At 46.6% G+C, this 15,910-nt stretch overlaps 1 long non-coding RNA gene across 2 annotated transcripts in view; it reads right to left on the minus strand.

Moving 5' to 3' along the window:
* Positions 1-218: 218 nt before the first annotated feature.
* Positions 219-15,910, minus strand: part of LOC138473667 (uncharacterized) — a 151,392-nt gene continuing 135,700 nt past the window's right edge. For both annotated transcript variants that reach the window (XR_011268838.1, XR_011268837.1), the window contains one exon: positions 219-519. This is a non-coding gene — a long non-coding RNA (uncharacterized lncRNA). The remainder of the gene's footprint in view (positions 520-15,910) is intronic.

Genomic DNA, 15,910 nt, shown 5'->3' on the forward strand with positions numbered 1-15,910 from the left:
ATCAATGACAATTCATGTGGTTTAAGATTCTTACGACCCTTGTGCTTGAAGCAAACTGATTCTAGGTCCTTTATGACCTGTTGTGAAAAATATCTACAGATGGAATGGTAATTGGAGGTATAAAATTGCTTTGACTTCTGATGTCCTTCAGATGTGTATCTTCCAACTGTGTTTGTTCTCTAACTTCAAGTTCATCAAAAAATACTTTGAGCTTCATCTTCCTCAGTATTATGCATCAAACCTTTATTTTTATTTTGCTCCACAGCAGAAAGAAAGTTAACAAAACAGCTTCCAGGATCACAACTCCCATAATCCCCCCATGACATCACATTCCAGATTGGTATGAATGCCTCCTTCAAAATCAGTCCTTTCTCTTTTTGAGAATGTGGCTCTTCAGCAATCCACCAACGATCCCTGTGGAAGAAATGCAAGGAACGCCAACACTGTCCATAGCCATCGTCACCAGTCGATGTTACCAGAGATCGAGCCAGTAGAAAGATTGACTCAGGAATAATCCATCTAGCAAACACAAACAGAAATACATGAGGAAGGGAAAAACATAATAATTTAGCATTTATATAGCACTACAAACCCTCAAGTATCTGAGCACTGCTTATTATTACCCATGGTGTGGTACTCATTTATCGACCTCGGAAAGATGAAAGGCTGAGTTTGGCCTTGCCAGGATTCGAACCTGCATTGGCAGACTCTGCACTGATGTCAAAGCAAGCCCTCTACTCGCTGTGCCACTTCACCGGATAATGCATGAGTGCCCTATTCCAATGCAAACTGCCTCGCTCCCATGTCGGAGTGAGGAGGTAATCATGTGAATAGGGCGCTGATGCAAAGGTAGGAGCAACAAGATGACAGTGATTGTACAGCCCATGGTTAAGCACAAGGCCGAAATCATCAAAATAAAACAAAGTTAAACAAGAACAACACAACAAAACAATGAATGGAATTAGCTTTAGGCATGTCAACTATGCTCTAATCCAGAAGAGATGGTTCAGTTATTACAATGGCGGCAGTGCTTCATCATGGGCTCTACAGGGTGGGAAACAGGGTGACAACAGAACTAGTTGAAGTCATATTCAGAGGGGGGTGGAGGTACAGGAAACTTATATTTGCACATGATAAACACAATTAGCAGGTAACTGGGTACTCATGGTGGCTTATCATCGGATGGGTGAAACACATTGAAAACAGGCACTTTCCAAGATTCACAGGAGTCCCCAAGGGTTTCATCCAAACAGTGTAATGATCTAGCCCACACCTCAGTTTCGGATTCACTCCAAATTTCAAGTTCACAGTACCACGGTTGGTATTGTGAGCCCCCCCGCTGACTTCCAGGACATAGCAATGTGACCTTTAGCAAGAATGCAAGCTATGTCCATGAATTTAATGATATGTTTATATTTGCTGTTCCTGGGATATGTACTGAGGAGGCATTTCGCTGGGCCCCATTCATATCTAGAAACACCCGCCTTTTTGCAAGCTTGTTCGATGCAGGACCAAAATCCTTGCACTTTTACACAATACCAGAACATGTGGATTAGATCTGCATCATCTTGGTGGCACCAGGCCAGGTTGAGTGTTTGTATTTGTTGAATTTAGCCATTCTACTGGGAGTCATATATGTACAATGGAGCACATTTATTTGAATTAGTTTAAAGCAAGCATTCCGGAAACATTTTTAGGAAAAATGAGCATCCGTTCCCACTCCCGTTCCGTAAATAACTGTTCCAAAATATGATTCCCAATGCAATTTCAATTTAGGACCCTGGGAATTAGGCCTGTTCAGCAGGCAGCCATATAATCTGTGCACCGGCATCCAACTGTCCTCCAGAGTAAACATCAGGGCTAATAGTTCCGTTTCTTCTGGCTCAACAGGCCACCTGCTCCATTTACGTCTCGCCACCCCCACCACTTACATGTACCTTAGGAATTGCCCCTTGGAAAGACCGGTTTGTTGGTTTGTTGGCCCGCTAGTAATGTAGTAAGTATTTTCAAGTCATAATTTAACATAGCCATGTCCATTGGCTTCCCAGGTTTTGGTATGGGAATCACAAAGGTTTCTCTCTTGCTAGCCCGAAACACACCTTTAGTATAGGCTTCTTTGTAAACCTTTAGTAGAGCTATATGTTTTATAAAATTCAGGGGGGAGTCCATCACTTCTGGGCATTTTACATGTAGCAAGCGAGGTAATTGCTTCGCTAACCTCCTCCACCATGATAGGTTGATCTAGAAGGGATTGATGTGTGTCTGTAAGCCTTGGATGTGCAATAAGGGAAAGAGCTTCCACCACATCCCCCTGATGAACCTGTTCAATGTGACTATATAACTGAGAGTAGTACGTGGCGAAGATGTCATTAATTGCAAGCTAGAACCTCCATGGGTCCCCACATTCAACGTGGAGCAAGGTAGTTAGGGGTCTAGGATGTTTTTGTTTACAAAGCCACAACAAAGGCCTCCCAGGTTTGTCCCATTCTGTCTGTGCCCTGGTGGTTCACTTGACATAGTCGAACTTAGACAACCTTTCCCATGCCTTAAGGCAATGGGCCCTGGTCTCGGCTAATGTCTCCTATTCCGACTGTAGGTCTGTGTGTCGGGCCTCCAGCTTTTGGATCCTTTCCTCCATAGCTCCCAACTCCTCCCTCAATTTCCGTCGGATGCCCCGTGCACTGGCTATCATTTCTCCTCTAGTCACTACCTTCATGGTTTCCCAACTAGTGCCCCACTGTTCCACACTTCCTACATTGTGCTTTAAAAATTCAGACCTTGAGATTTGTAACTTGCTTTTAAAAATGTTGTCAGTCAGAGCACCAGTAGGCATGCGCCACATCAGAAATTGGGGGTCTAGGGCTCTTAATGTTACATGTGATCATCAAGGGGGAATGGTCAGATATCGAACGGCGCACATATTCAGCATTACAAATGTCAGCCATCTGTTGCAGCACAACGAAAAAATAATCAATCCTGGTGTATGCATCATGGGGAGAAGAGTAAAAGGAGTAACCATTAACCTATGGATGTAGTTCCCTCCAGATGTTCACTAAATCTAAGTTTGTTAGTGCAGTGTTCAGAGCAACTGTTGCTGATGGTGAACTGTTGCTGATGGGGTGGGGGGTAGGAGGAGAGGGGGTGAGGATCTGTCAAGCACAATGTCCCAGACATAGTTGAAGTTGCCACCCCAGAGGAAAAAACACTCACGTTGAGATGTAACCTGAGCGCAAGCGTACGCACATTAGAAGGGATATTATGATTTGGGAACTATGAATTAACTATACACACTTCAATGTGGTCAAGGTAAACCCTTGGGATCAAGACTGCCCTTCCTTGTTTTTGTCAACTTCTAACAGCTGAAATGGCAGTGAACCATCAATCCATGTAAGTACTTCCCTGATGTATGTAGAGTATGTGGCACCATGGCCTGTCCCACCCCAGTGCTCAAGGACCATTTCTTGTTCTTCAGCCAGCAGGTGAATCTCCTGAATCAAAGCTATAGATATCTTTTTCCGTCTCAGGTAAGATTTCACCCTGTTCCTACAGAGGTAAGAACCCAACCCGCGCACATTCCAAGTCAATATTTTAATGGGGGCCTTGATCATAGTATTTGCCAAGAAGCCCATGCGTCAAACAAGTGATCCCATTCCAACCCCCTGAGGCAAACAAAAGCAACATCTCTGACTCTCAAGCGTCCAGGCCACCGCCCAGTTTACATAGCAATAAATAGTTTCCAATTGCTGTGTCCTTGTTCAGCCGCTTGACCAAAAGCAACATCATGTGAGCCAAAATGCGTGGAGAAAACAAAACAAGTATTAATACTAAACAAACTGTGTAACATCACCCAGCAATCATATGTTGCTCAGTTGTACTGTACCACCAGGGCCAAACTGTACTAGGTAGCGGGGGCCAGCTTCTGGCTGGCACCCATTATTAACTCAGAGCAGGCGGGGAAGACCAGCAGTGGGTGACTAAATGTTGCTCCCACCGAATGTTAAACTACTCAGGGGGTTATCGGCCTTACAATGCAGCATAATCCAGGGCACACAGTGATATGCTTCAAAGGCAACAGTAGAAATAGGTGCAATTCCTGAATCTTGTCATGATCTCTGCTTCCAAAAGGTCAGGGTTTTCCCAACTCCCTTGGAAGCAGATCCATAACCCAGGTTCCGAGTGCCAACCAGTCCCAATTGGGACCTTTTGGACCCAGTCCTGGCGCCAGTGGCACCAGGCTCATAAATATGCCCAGTCCCAGCGCTGGAAGCGCCGGGCTCATAATGCTTGGGTGGACTTACCTGCAGCAGACCATGCTGCTTACTTGCCTCCCAGTTGAGCCTCTGATCCTCTTCTGTTTGGAACTACTTTTCCTGTTGGGTGGGGCAGGAGCCACTCCCTAGATTCAGAACACTGGAACTCTTCTGGAAAGCAGGAACTCTTTTCTTACCTAGGCGTGGCTGTGGAAGGAGACACCTAAGCACTACAGGAGGCTATTTAAACCACACCCGATGGATGAATCTTGCTTTGCGTTATTCTGCATCCTCTGCAGCAGAACGCTCATCGTGTCTTCTGCATCTGATCCTGGGCCTAAGGAAAAAGGCTTACCATCCTGAATCCAGTCTTCAGCAACACCTATAAAGACAAGAAAGAACAGGTTAGCATTACGGTCTTCAGTGACAGCTCTTCACTTACCTGGTCCATCGGCTGTCACCAACGCCTCGCGCTGCATTCCGGCATCTGAAAGACAAAGGCTTACCTACTCTTCGTGCGCTCCGGAGGTCTTCACACTGCATTCCGGCATCTGAAAGACAAAAGCTTACCAACTCTTTGCACGCTCCGGAGGCCTTCGGCGCTGCATCCCGCATCTGAAAGACAAAACAAGGTGCGTTTAAAGACATTGGGGAACTTTAATACTCACGTGCCATTACTCCTTTCCACATCTAACCCAGTGGGTATTCCGGCACCCTGCAGCCGCTCCGAACTTGTACCTGCAAAATAAAAAGACAGTTAGAGCGCATCGTGAAGCAGGCAACAAGCGCTTACTTATGTGCTTCCAGGCGCTTCTATTCATCACACGGGCTCCATCTTCAACTCACTTCAGCCCGTCATCCGCCATCGCCGGAACCCTGCAAAACAAGAGACATCATTACTAAAGACTTTAAAGACATTAGAATTACTCGAAACTTACCGTTCGTGCAGTAAACGACGGACAGCAGTCCTCTGAAGTCAAGAGGCCTGCTCCCCTTATCCAGTGAAGAAACTGGTTACAGCACCCTGCCCCGAGGCAGATGGAGAGCACAGCGTTCACTTACCTAAGGTGAGAGCGTTAACCTTTGGGGTTCTACAGGAGAAGAGAAAGGGAAGAAGAGAGAGACATTCAATAACCCAGTTCCTTAATCCCATATTTTCTATCTGCAGACTTCTTACCCTTCGAGTCAGACATACAGTGCACAGAGGTCCAGCCCAAAGAGCCAGCCGTGTGTTACACATCACCTTTGAAGATACGGTATACGCCCAGTCAAGACCGGCGCCTCTACGGGAATCAGGTGAGCGTTACAGAACGCAAAGCCTACCACAAAACTCCCCTCCAGGCGCTATGGAAACCTCGGATACCGACCAGCTAGCCCAGTTACTTGGGGAACTAAGGGCAGAAGTGCATGCAGCCCGTCAGGAAACGAACGCTCTAAGAAGGGAACTGATTATTTCCAAGGAGCGAACAGATGATCTCGCTAGACAATTGCTACAGTCACAAGCCGGACAGACCCCGTTACCCGCATCTGGGGGAAATCTTCCTTCTACATCCTCTATGAATCCAGTGCAGATCAACCTACCTGGGAATGTACCCCTGGCTCCGCCCGAACGATTTTCTGGTGACCCAAAGAGGTTTGCAGTATTTATCAATCAGTGCCGGTTGCATTTCTTATGCCGGCCAGCAGCCTTTCCAACTGATCAAGCTAAAGTAGCTTTCGTGCTTTCGTACCTTAGTGGCAATGCGGCAGACTGGTCGATCCCTCTAGTAAATCAAGATGATCCGGTCCTCCATGATTTTCAAGCTTTTCAGCTCAGTATGGAAAAACTGTTCGCAAGACATTCACAGGGGCAGGCCTTGGACAATGAGCTTCTTTCGTTGCGACAAGGTAATCAAGACCTTTTGGCTTATATTGCGTCTTTAAACAGACTGATAGTGGAAACTCAATGGCCTGAGGACAAAAGGATTACGCTGTTTTATAGAGGTCTACGTGGAGAGCTCAAAGATGTGTTAGCCCAAGTAGTGAATCCCCCACAAGATTGTTCGGACTATATAGACTTAGTCGTTCAAATAGATCACAGACTGCAGAACAGGAAGGCCGATCGTTCCAAGTTTGATGCTCGAGTATTTTCCAAACCGCCAACTCCTTCCAAAGGAGTAGACTCCGGGGAACCCATGCAAATAGGGGGTCTGAAAGGTCCTCTAACACAAAAGGAGCGGGAAAGGAGAAAACGGTTGCAATTATGCCTCTATTGCGGAAACTCAGGGCACTTTCTTCGAGATTGTCCGGTGAAACCTGCCAAGAAGGCAGTAGGAGCTGCAGTTACCAAAGTTACAAACTCTGAGCAGGGAAACGACCTCGCCCGACAAGAGTAGAGGTCCTCTTGCCGAGCGTGAAAACCAGTTCCGTGACCTCGCATTTCGTGATACCTATGGTCCTCATTAGCCCTGATAATCCGGATCGATTACATGCAATTGAAGCTTACGTCGACAGCGGTGCCATCGGCAATTATGTGGATCATGAAATGGTTTTGAGGATGAATCTAACTCTTTGTCCCAAGGCTGTAAAGGACGTCATTACTACGGTGGATGGTACGGAGATAGCCTCTGGGCCAGTAACGCATACCACTCAAGAGGTGACGCTAGTAAGTCAAGATGGACACCATGAGAAGATCGTGTTCGATGTGATCAAGGCCCCTCAGTTTCAGATTATTCTAGGAATACCTTGGTTAGAGAAACACAATCCTCTGATCGATTGGCGAGCAAGAACGGTCCAGTTTCCAGAATGTGTCTCTACTTGTCACCCTCCACCTGGTGTTGCACTGGCAGCAATTTCTTCAGAGACTCCCCAGTTACCTCCCGAATACCTAGAATACCAAGATGTTTTCCGGAAGGATCAGGCTAACTCTCTACCTCCTCATAGGTCTTATGACTGCCAGATAGACCTGATACCTGGATCTACTCCTCCTTGTAGTAGAATTTATGCCCTCACCGAGCCTGAGAACCTTCACCTTCGACAATACCTGGATCAATACCTGGCAAATGGGTTTATTCGTCCTTCCAAGTCCCCTGCTTCTTCAGCTTTGTTCTTCGTTCCAAAAAAGGAAGGAGACCTTAGAACTTGTATAGATTATCGCTCCCTGAACCAGATCACCGTTAAGAATAGATATCCGTTACCTTTGATCCCTGAACTCCTGGACCAAGTCAGAAAAGCATGCATATATACAAAGCTGGATCTTAGAGGAGCTTACCACTTGGTACGAGTAAAAGAGGGCGATAAATGGAAGACGGCCTTCCGCACCAAGTATGGGCTATTTGAATATCAGGTCATGCCCTTCGGACTTTGCAATGCCCCGGCCGCCTTTCAATATTTTATGAACGATGTCCTCAGAGAGCTCATAGATGTGTGTGTTGTTGTTTACATTGACGACATCCTCGTTTATTCTTCATCGGAATCTGAACATCGGAAACACGTGAAAATGGTCCTCGAAAGATTGCGTCAACACAAACTTTTCGCTAAGTTGGAAAAATGTGTTTTCAACGTGACTGAAGTTGAATTCTTGGGATTCATATTATCACCTGGCGGAGTGCGTATGGATTCAAAGAAGGTCGATGCAGTTCTCAAATGGCCATCACCATCCTCCGTAAAAGGTGTGCAAAGCATGTTAGGCTTCGCTAACATTTACCGCAGGTTTATCCCCGAATTCTCTCGAATAGTCCAGCCCATCACTGCCTTGTTAAAGAAAAACAAACGTTTTGAATGGTCTACCGAGGCGGAACAAGCTTTCCAGGATTTGAAGACTAAATTTATCTCTGCACCAATCTTAAAACACCCTCGCCCCGAACTCCCCTACATCGTGGAAACTGATGTTTCAAGCCTTGCCATGGGGGCAGTTCTATCACAAAAGGACCCGGTAACCAATCAGTTGCATCCCGTGGCATTTTGGTCCCGCAAATTCTCGCCTCCTGAAATCAATTACACGATTACTGACAAGGAACTTCTGGCTATCAAGTCTGCCTTTAAGGCTTGGCGGCATTATCTGCTGGGGGCCCGACACACCGTTACTGTGATTACGGATCACCGAAACCTGCAATATTTGAAAACCGCAAAAGCCCAATCCTCTAGACAACTCCGTTGGGCATTATTCTTTGCCGAGTTTGACTTCATAATTACCTATCGACCTGGTACAAAGAACGGTAAAGCTGATGCCCTTTCTCGGATGGGAGTGGAAGAACACTTGATCAACCCTAAACCTGTACCAATCATTCCCGAACAAAGAATTCTGGGTGTAATCGCCACAGAATCCATAGAGGAAGTTAAGGATAAAGCCAGGCAACTTGTAACTCCAGCAGACATACAGAATTGGCATCTGCAGGGAAAGGACTTTGCAGTAAAGGACAATTTATTGTATTTCCAAGAACGATTATACCTACCCAGCACAGATTCACAGAAAAAAGTAATCTCTTGTTATCACGATTCTTTAATGGAAGGACATCCCGGTATGGCCAAGACCTCAGAAAAGATCAAGCGCTACTTCTGGTGGCCGTCTTGGAAAAAAGATATCAGAGACTTTATAATGTCCTGTGGAGTATGCGCCCAAAACAAGAGTCAAAAGGAAAGACCAGCAGGCCTCTTACGCCCTATTGACATCCCACCTCGCCCTTGGCATACGCTTTCTATGGACTTCATCACCGATCTACCTCCATGCTCCGGATACAATACGATTCTAGTAATCGTGGACTTATTCTCCAAGATGGCGCATTTCATTCCGCTCAAAGGCTTGCCAACAGCAGCAACTCTGGCCCGAGAATTTCTCGAAAACATCGTCCGACTACACGGTTTTCCTTCGGTTCTAATTTCGGATCGAGGTAGTCAATTTATTTCTCATTTTTGGCGAAGTTGCTGTCGGTCGGCTCAAATTGATGTGAGACTATCGACCAGTCACCACCCTCAGACCGACGGACAAACAGAGAGGACCAATCAAACTCTGGAACAGTATTTACGCTGCATGCTGCAACAAACTGAAAAAACTTGGAAAGACATCCTTTGGATAGCCGAATATGCCTACAATAACTCTGTCCATTCGGGAATTGGGAAAACCCTGTTTTTTCTTTTGTACGGCAGTCACCCTCGAACCTCGGAGTTGGATCCCCTCCAAGATCTTGAAACACCAGCAGTAGACTACCTGCATTCTACAATCACCCAAGCCTTTAAGGAAGCTGTTTCTCACCTTCAAAGGGCTAAAGAACAATACAAGAAAGGAGCAGATCAACATCGGAAGGAAGCCCCTCAATATCAAGTAGGGGATCAAGTCTGGTTATCCACCAAATATCTACCTCTAAAAGGGCCACGCACATTCAACCCAAGATACCTTGGTCCCTATTCCATCACTACCATAGTAAACCCAGTAGCGGTCAAGTTGGACTTGCCCCCGCACATGAAAATACATCCGGTCTTCCACGTCTCTCTATTAAAACCCGTGCAACCTCAAACCCGACTAACTAAATCTCCAAAACCTATCCTAGTTGATGGAGAACTCGAGTTTGAAGTCAAAAGCATTCTGGACTCCAAGATCTCCAAATCTAAACTATTTTACCTAATTGACTGGAAAGGCTACGGCCCCCAAGAGAGATCCTGGGAACCTGCTGAATATGTCCACGCTCCTCGCCTAATGAAAAGATTTCACCAAACATTTCCTGACAAGCCAAAACCCCCGGAGAAGCCCGGTTTGGGAGGGGCCTTGAGGGGGGGTACTGTCATGATCTCTGCTTCCAAAAGGTCAGGGTTTTCCCAACTCCCTTGGAAGCAGATCCATAACCCAGGTTCCGAGTGCCAACCAGTCCCAATTGGGACCTTTTGGACCCAGTCCTGGCGCCAGTGGCACCAGGCTCATAAATATGCCCAGTCCCAGCGCTGGAAGCGCCGGGCTCATAATGCTTGGGTGGACTTACCTGCAGCAGACCATGCTGCTTACTTGCCTGCCAGTTGAGCCTCTGATCCTCTTCTGTTTGGAACTACTTTTCCTGTTGGGTGGGGCAGGAGCCACTCCCTAGATTCAGAACACTGGAACTCTTCTGGAAAGCAGGAACTCTTTTCTTACCTAGGCGTGGCTGTGGAAGGAGACACCTAAGCACTACAGGAGGCTATTTAAACCACACCCGATGGATGAATCTTGCTTTGCGTTATTCTGCATCCTCTGCAGCAGAACGCTCATCGTGTCTTCTGCATCTGATCCTGGGCCTAAGGAAAAAGGCTTACCATCCTGAATCCAGTCTTCAGCAACACCTATAAAGACAAGAAAGAACAGGTTAGCATTACGGTCTTCAGTGACAGCTCTTCACTTACCTGGTCCATCGGCTGTCACCAACGCCTCGCGCTGCATTCCGGCATCTGAAAGACAAAGGCTTACCTACTCTTTGTGCGCTCCGGAGGTCTTCACACTGCATTCCGGCATCTGAAAGACAAAAGCTTACCAACTCTTTGCACGCTCCGGAGGCCTTCGGCGCTGCATCCCGCATCTGAAAGACAAAACAAGGTGCGTTTAAAGACATTGGGGAACTTTAATACTCACGTGCCATTACTCCTTTCCACATCTAACCCAGTGGGTATTCCGGCACCCTGCAGCCGCTCCGAACTTGTACCTGCAAAATAAAAAGACAGTTAGAGCGCATCGTGAAGCAGGCAACAAGCGCTTACTTATGTGCTTCCAGGCGCTTCTATTCATCACACAGGCTCCATCTTCAACTCACTTCAGCCCGTCATCCGCCACCGCCGGAACCCTGCAAAACAAGAGACATCATTACTAAAGACTTTAAAGACATTAGAATTACTCGAAACTTACCGTTCGTGCAGTAAACGACGGACAGCAGTCCTCTGAAGTCAAGAGGCCTGCTCCCCTTATCCAGTGAAGAAACTGGTTACAGCACCCTGCCCCGAGGCAGATGGAGAGCACAGCGTTCACTTACCTAAGGTGAGAGCGTTAACCTTTGGGGTTCTACAGGAGAAGAGAAAGGGAAGAAGAGAGAGACATTCAATAACCCAGTTCCTTAATCCCATATTTTCTATCTGCAGACTTCTTACCCTTCGAGTCAGACATACAGTGCACAGAGGTCCAGCCCAAAGAGCCAGCCGTGTGTTACACATCACCTTTGAAGATACGGTATACGCCCAGTCAAGACCGGCGCCTCTACGGGAATCAGGTGAGCGTTACAGAACGCAAAGCCTACCACAAAACTCCCGTCCAGGCGCTATGAAAACCTCGGATACCGACCAGCTAGCCCAGTTACTTGGGGAACTAAGGGCAGAAGTGCATGCAGCCCGTCAGGAAACGAACGCTCTAAGAAGGGAACTGATTATTTCCAAGGAGCGAACAGATGATCTCGCTAGACAATTGCTACAGTCACAAGCCGGACAGACCCCGTTACCCGCATCTGGGGGAAATCTTCCTTCTACATCCTCTATGAATCCAGTGCAGATCAACCTACCTGGGAATGTACCTCTGGCTCCGCCCGAACGATTTTCTGGTGACCCAAAGAGGTTTGCAGTATTTATCAATCAGTGCCGGTTGCATTTCTTATGCCGGCCAGCAGCCTTTCCAACTGATCAAGCTAAAGTAGCTTTCGTGCTTTCGTACCTTAGTGGCAATGCGGCAGACTGGTCGATCCCTCTAGTAAATCAAGATGATCCGGTCCTCCATGATTTTCAAGCTTTTCAGCTCAGTATGGAAAAACTGTTCGCAAGACATTCACAGGGGCAGGCCTTGGACAATGAGCTTCTTTCGTTGCGACAAGGTAATCAAGACCTTTTGGCTTATATTGCGTCTTTAAACAGACTGATAGTGGAAACTCAATGGCCTGAGGACAAAAGGATTACGCTGTTTTATAGAGGTCTACGTGGAGAGCTCAAAGATGTGTTAGCCCAAGTAGTGAATCCCCCACAAGATTGTTCGGACTATATAGACTTAGTCGTTCAAATAGATCACAGACTGCAGAACAGGAAGGCCGATCGTTCCAAGTTTGATGCTCGAGTATTTTCCAAACCGCCAACTTCTTCCAAAGGAGTAGACTCCGGGGAACCCATGCAAATAGGGGGTCTGAAAGGTCCTCTAACACAAAAGGAGCGGGAAAGGAGAAAACGGTTGCAATTATGCCTCTATTGCGGAAACTCAGGGCACTTTCTTCGAGACTGTCCGGTGAAACCTGCCAAGAAGGCAGTAGGAGCTGCAGTTACCAAAGTTACAAACTCTGAGCAGGGAAACGACCTCGCCCGACAAGAGTAGAGGTCCTCTTGCCGAGCGTGAAAACCAGTTCCGTGACCTCGCATTTCGTGATACCTATGGTCCTCATTAGCCCTGATAATCCGGATCGATTACATGCAATTGAAGCTTACGTCGACAGCGGTGCCATCGGCAATTATGTGGATCATGAAATGGTTTTGAGGATGAATCTAACTCTTTGTCCCAAGGCTGTAAAGGACGTCATTACTACGGTGGATGGTACGGAGATAGCCTCCGGGCCAGTAACGCATACCACTCAAGAGGTGACGCTAGTAAGTCAAGATGGACACCATGAGAAGATCGTGTTCGATGTGATCAAGGCCCCTCAGTTTCAGATTATTCTAGGAATACCTTGGTTAGAGAAACACAATCCTCTGATCGATTGGCGAGCAAGAACGGTCCAGTTTCCAGAATGTGTCTCTACTTGTCACCCTCCACCTGGTGTTGCACTGGCAGCAATTTCTTCAGAGACTCCCCAGTTACCTCCCGAATACCTAGAATACCAAGATGTTTTCCGGAAGGATCAGGCTAACTCTCTACCTCCTCATAGGTCTTATGACTGCCAGATAGACCTGATACCTGGATCTACTCCTCCTTGTAGTAGAATTTATGCCCTCACCGAGCCTGAGAACCTTCACCTTCGACAATACCTGGATCAATACCTGGCAAATGGGTTTATTCGTCCTTCCAAGTCCCCTGCTTCTTCAGCTTTGTTCTTCGTTCCAAAAAAGGAAGGAGACCTTAGAACTTGTATAGATTATCGCTCCCTGAACCAGATCACCGTTAAGAATAGATATCCGTTACCTTTGATCCCTGAACTCCTGGACCAAGTCAGAAAAGCATGCATATATACAAAGCTGGATCTTAGAGGAGCTTACCACTTGGTACGAGTAAAAGAGGGCGATAAATGGAAGACGGCCTTCCGCACCAAGTATGGGCTATTTGAATATCAGGTCATGCCCTTCGGACTTTGCAATGCCCCGGCCGCCTTTCAATATTTTATGAACGATGTCCTCAGAGAGCTCATAGATGTGTGTGTTGTTGTTTACATTGACGACATCCTCGTTTATTCTTCATCGGAATCTGAACATCGGAAACACGTGAAAATGGTCCTCGAAAGATTGCGTCAACACAAACTTTTCGCTAAGTTGGAAAAATGTGTTTTCAACGTGACTGAAGTTGAATTCTTGGGATTCATATTATCACCTGGCGGAGTGCGTATGGATTCAAAGAAGGTCGATGCAGTTCTCAAATGGCCATCACCATCCTCCGTAAAAGGTGTGCAAAGCATGTTAGGCTTCGCTAACATTTACTGCAGGTTTATCCCCGAATTCTCTCGAATAGTCCAGCCCATCACTGCCTTGTTAAAGAAAAACAAACGTTTTGAATGGTCTACGAGGCGGAACAAGCTTTCCAGGATTTGAAGACTAAATTTATCTCTGCACCAATCTTAAAACACCCTCGCCCCGAACTCCCCTACATCGTGGAAACTGATGTTTCAAGCCTTGCCATGGGGGCAGTTCTATCACAAAAGGACCCGGTAACCAATCAGTTGCATCCCGTGGCATTTTGGTCCCGCAAATTCTCGCCTCCTGAAATCAATTACACGATTACTGACAAGGAACTTCTGGCTATCAAGTCTGCCTTTAAGGCTTGGCGGCATTATCTGCTGGGGGCCCGACACACCGTTACTGTGATTACGGATCACCGAAACCTGCAATATTTGAAAACCGCAAAAGCCCAATCCTCTAGACAACTCCGTTGGGCATTATTCTTTGCCGAGTTTGACTTCATAATTACCTATCGACCTGGTACAAAGAACGGTAAAGCTGATGCCCTTTCTCGGATGGGAGTGGAAGAACACTTGATCAACCCTAAACCTGTACCAATTATTCCCGAACAAAGAATTCTGGGTGTAATCGCCACAGAATCCATAGAGGAAGTTAAGGATAAAGCCAGGCAACTTGTAACTCCAGCAGACATACAGAATTGGCATCTGCAGGGAAAGGACTTTGCAGTAAAGGACAACTTATTGTATTTCCAAGAACGATTATACCTACCCAGCACAGATTTACAGAAAAAAGTAATCTCTTGTTATCACGATTCTTTAATGGAAGGACATCCAGGTATGGCCAAGACCTCAGAAAAGATCAAGCGCTACTTCTGGTGGCCGTCTTGGAAAAAAGATATCAGAGACTTTATCATGTCCTGTGGAGTATGCGCCCAAAACAAGAGTCAAAAGGAAAGACCAGCAGGCCTCTTACGCCCTATTGACATCCCATCTCGCCCTTGGCATACGCTTTCTATGGACTTCATCACCGATCTACCTCCATGCTCCGGATACAATACGATTCTAGTAATCGTGGACTTATTCTCCAAGATGGCGCATTTCATTCCGCTCAAAGGCTTGCCAACAGCAGCAACTCTGGCCCGAGAATTTCTCGAAAACATCGTCCGACTGCACGGTTTTCCTTCGGTTCTAATTTCGGATCGAGGTAGTCAATTTATTTCTCATTTTTGGCGAAGTTGCTGTCGGTCGGCTCAAATTGATGTGAGACTATCGACCAGTCACCACCCTCAGACCGACGGACAAACCGAGAGGACCAATCAAACTCTGGAACAGTATTTACGCTGCATGCTGCTACAAACTGAAAAAACTTGGAAAGACATCCTTTGGATAGCCGAATATGCCTACAATAACTCTGTCCATTCGGGAATTGGGAAAACCCTGTTTTTTCTTTTGTACGGCAGTCACCCTCGAACCTCGGAGTTGGATCCCCTCCAAGATCTTGAAACACCAGCAGTAGACTACCTGCATTCTACAATCACCCAAGCCTTTAAGGAAGCTGTTTCTCACCTTCAAAGGGCTAAAGAACAATACAAGAAAGGAGCAGATCAACATCGGAAGGAAGCCCCTCAATATCAAGTAGGGGATCAAGTCTGGTTATCCACCAAATATCTACCTCTAAAAGGGCCACGCACATTCAACCCAAGATACCTTGGTCCCTATTCCATCATTACCATAGTAAACCCAGTAGCGGTCAAGTTGGACTTGCCCCCGCACATGAAAATACATCCGGTCTTCCACGTCTCTCTATTAAAACCCGTGCAACCTCAAACCCGACTAACTAAATCTCCAAAACCTATCCTAGTTGATGGAGAACTCGAGTTTGAAGTCAAAAGCATTCTGGACTCCAAGATCTCCAAAACTTAACTATTTTACCTAATTGACTGGAAAGGCTACGGCCCCCAAGAGAGATCCTGGGAACCTGCTGAATATGTCCACGCTCCTCGCCTAATCAAAAGATTTCACCAAACATTTCCTGACAAGCCAAAACCCCCGGAGAAGCCCGGTTTGGGAGGGGCCTTGAGGGGGGGTACTGTC

Source organism: Ambystoma mexicanum, chromosome 8 (assembly GCF_040938575.1).
Source record: "Ambystoma mexicanum isolate Mex_15411 chromosome 8, UKY_AmexF1_1, whole genome shotgun sequence".
Taxonomy (NCBI): Eukaryota; Metazoa; Chordata; class Amphibia; order Caudata; family Ambystomatidae; genus Ambystoma; species Ambystoma mexicanum.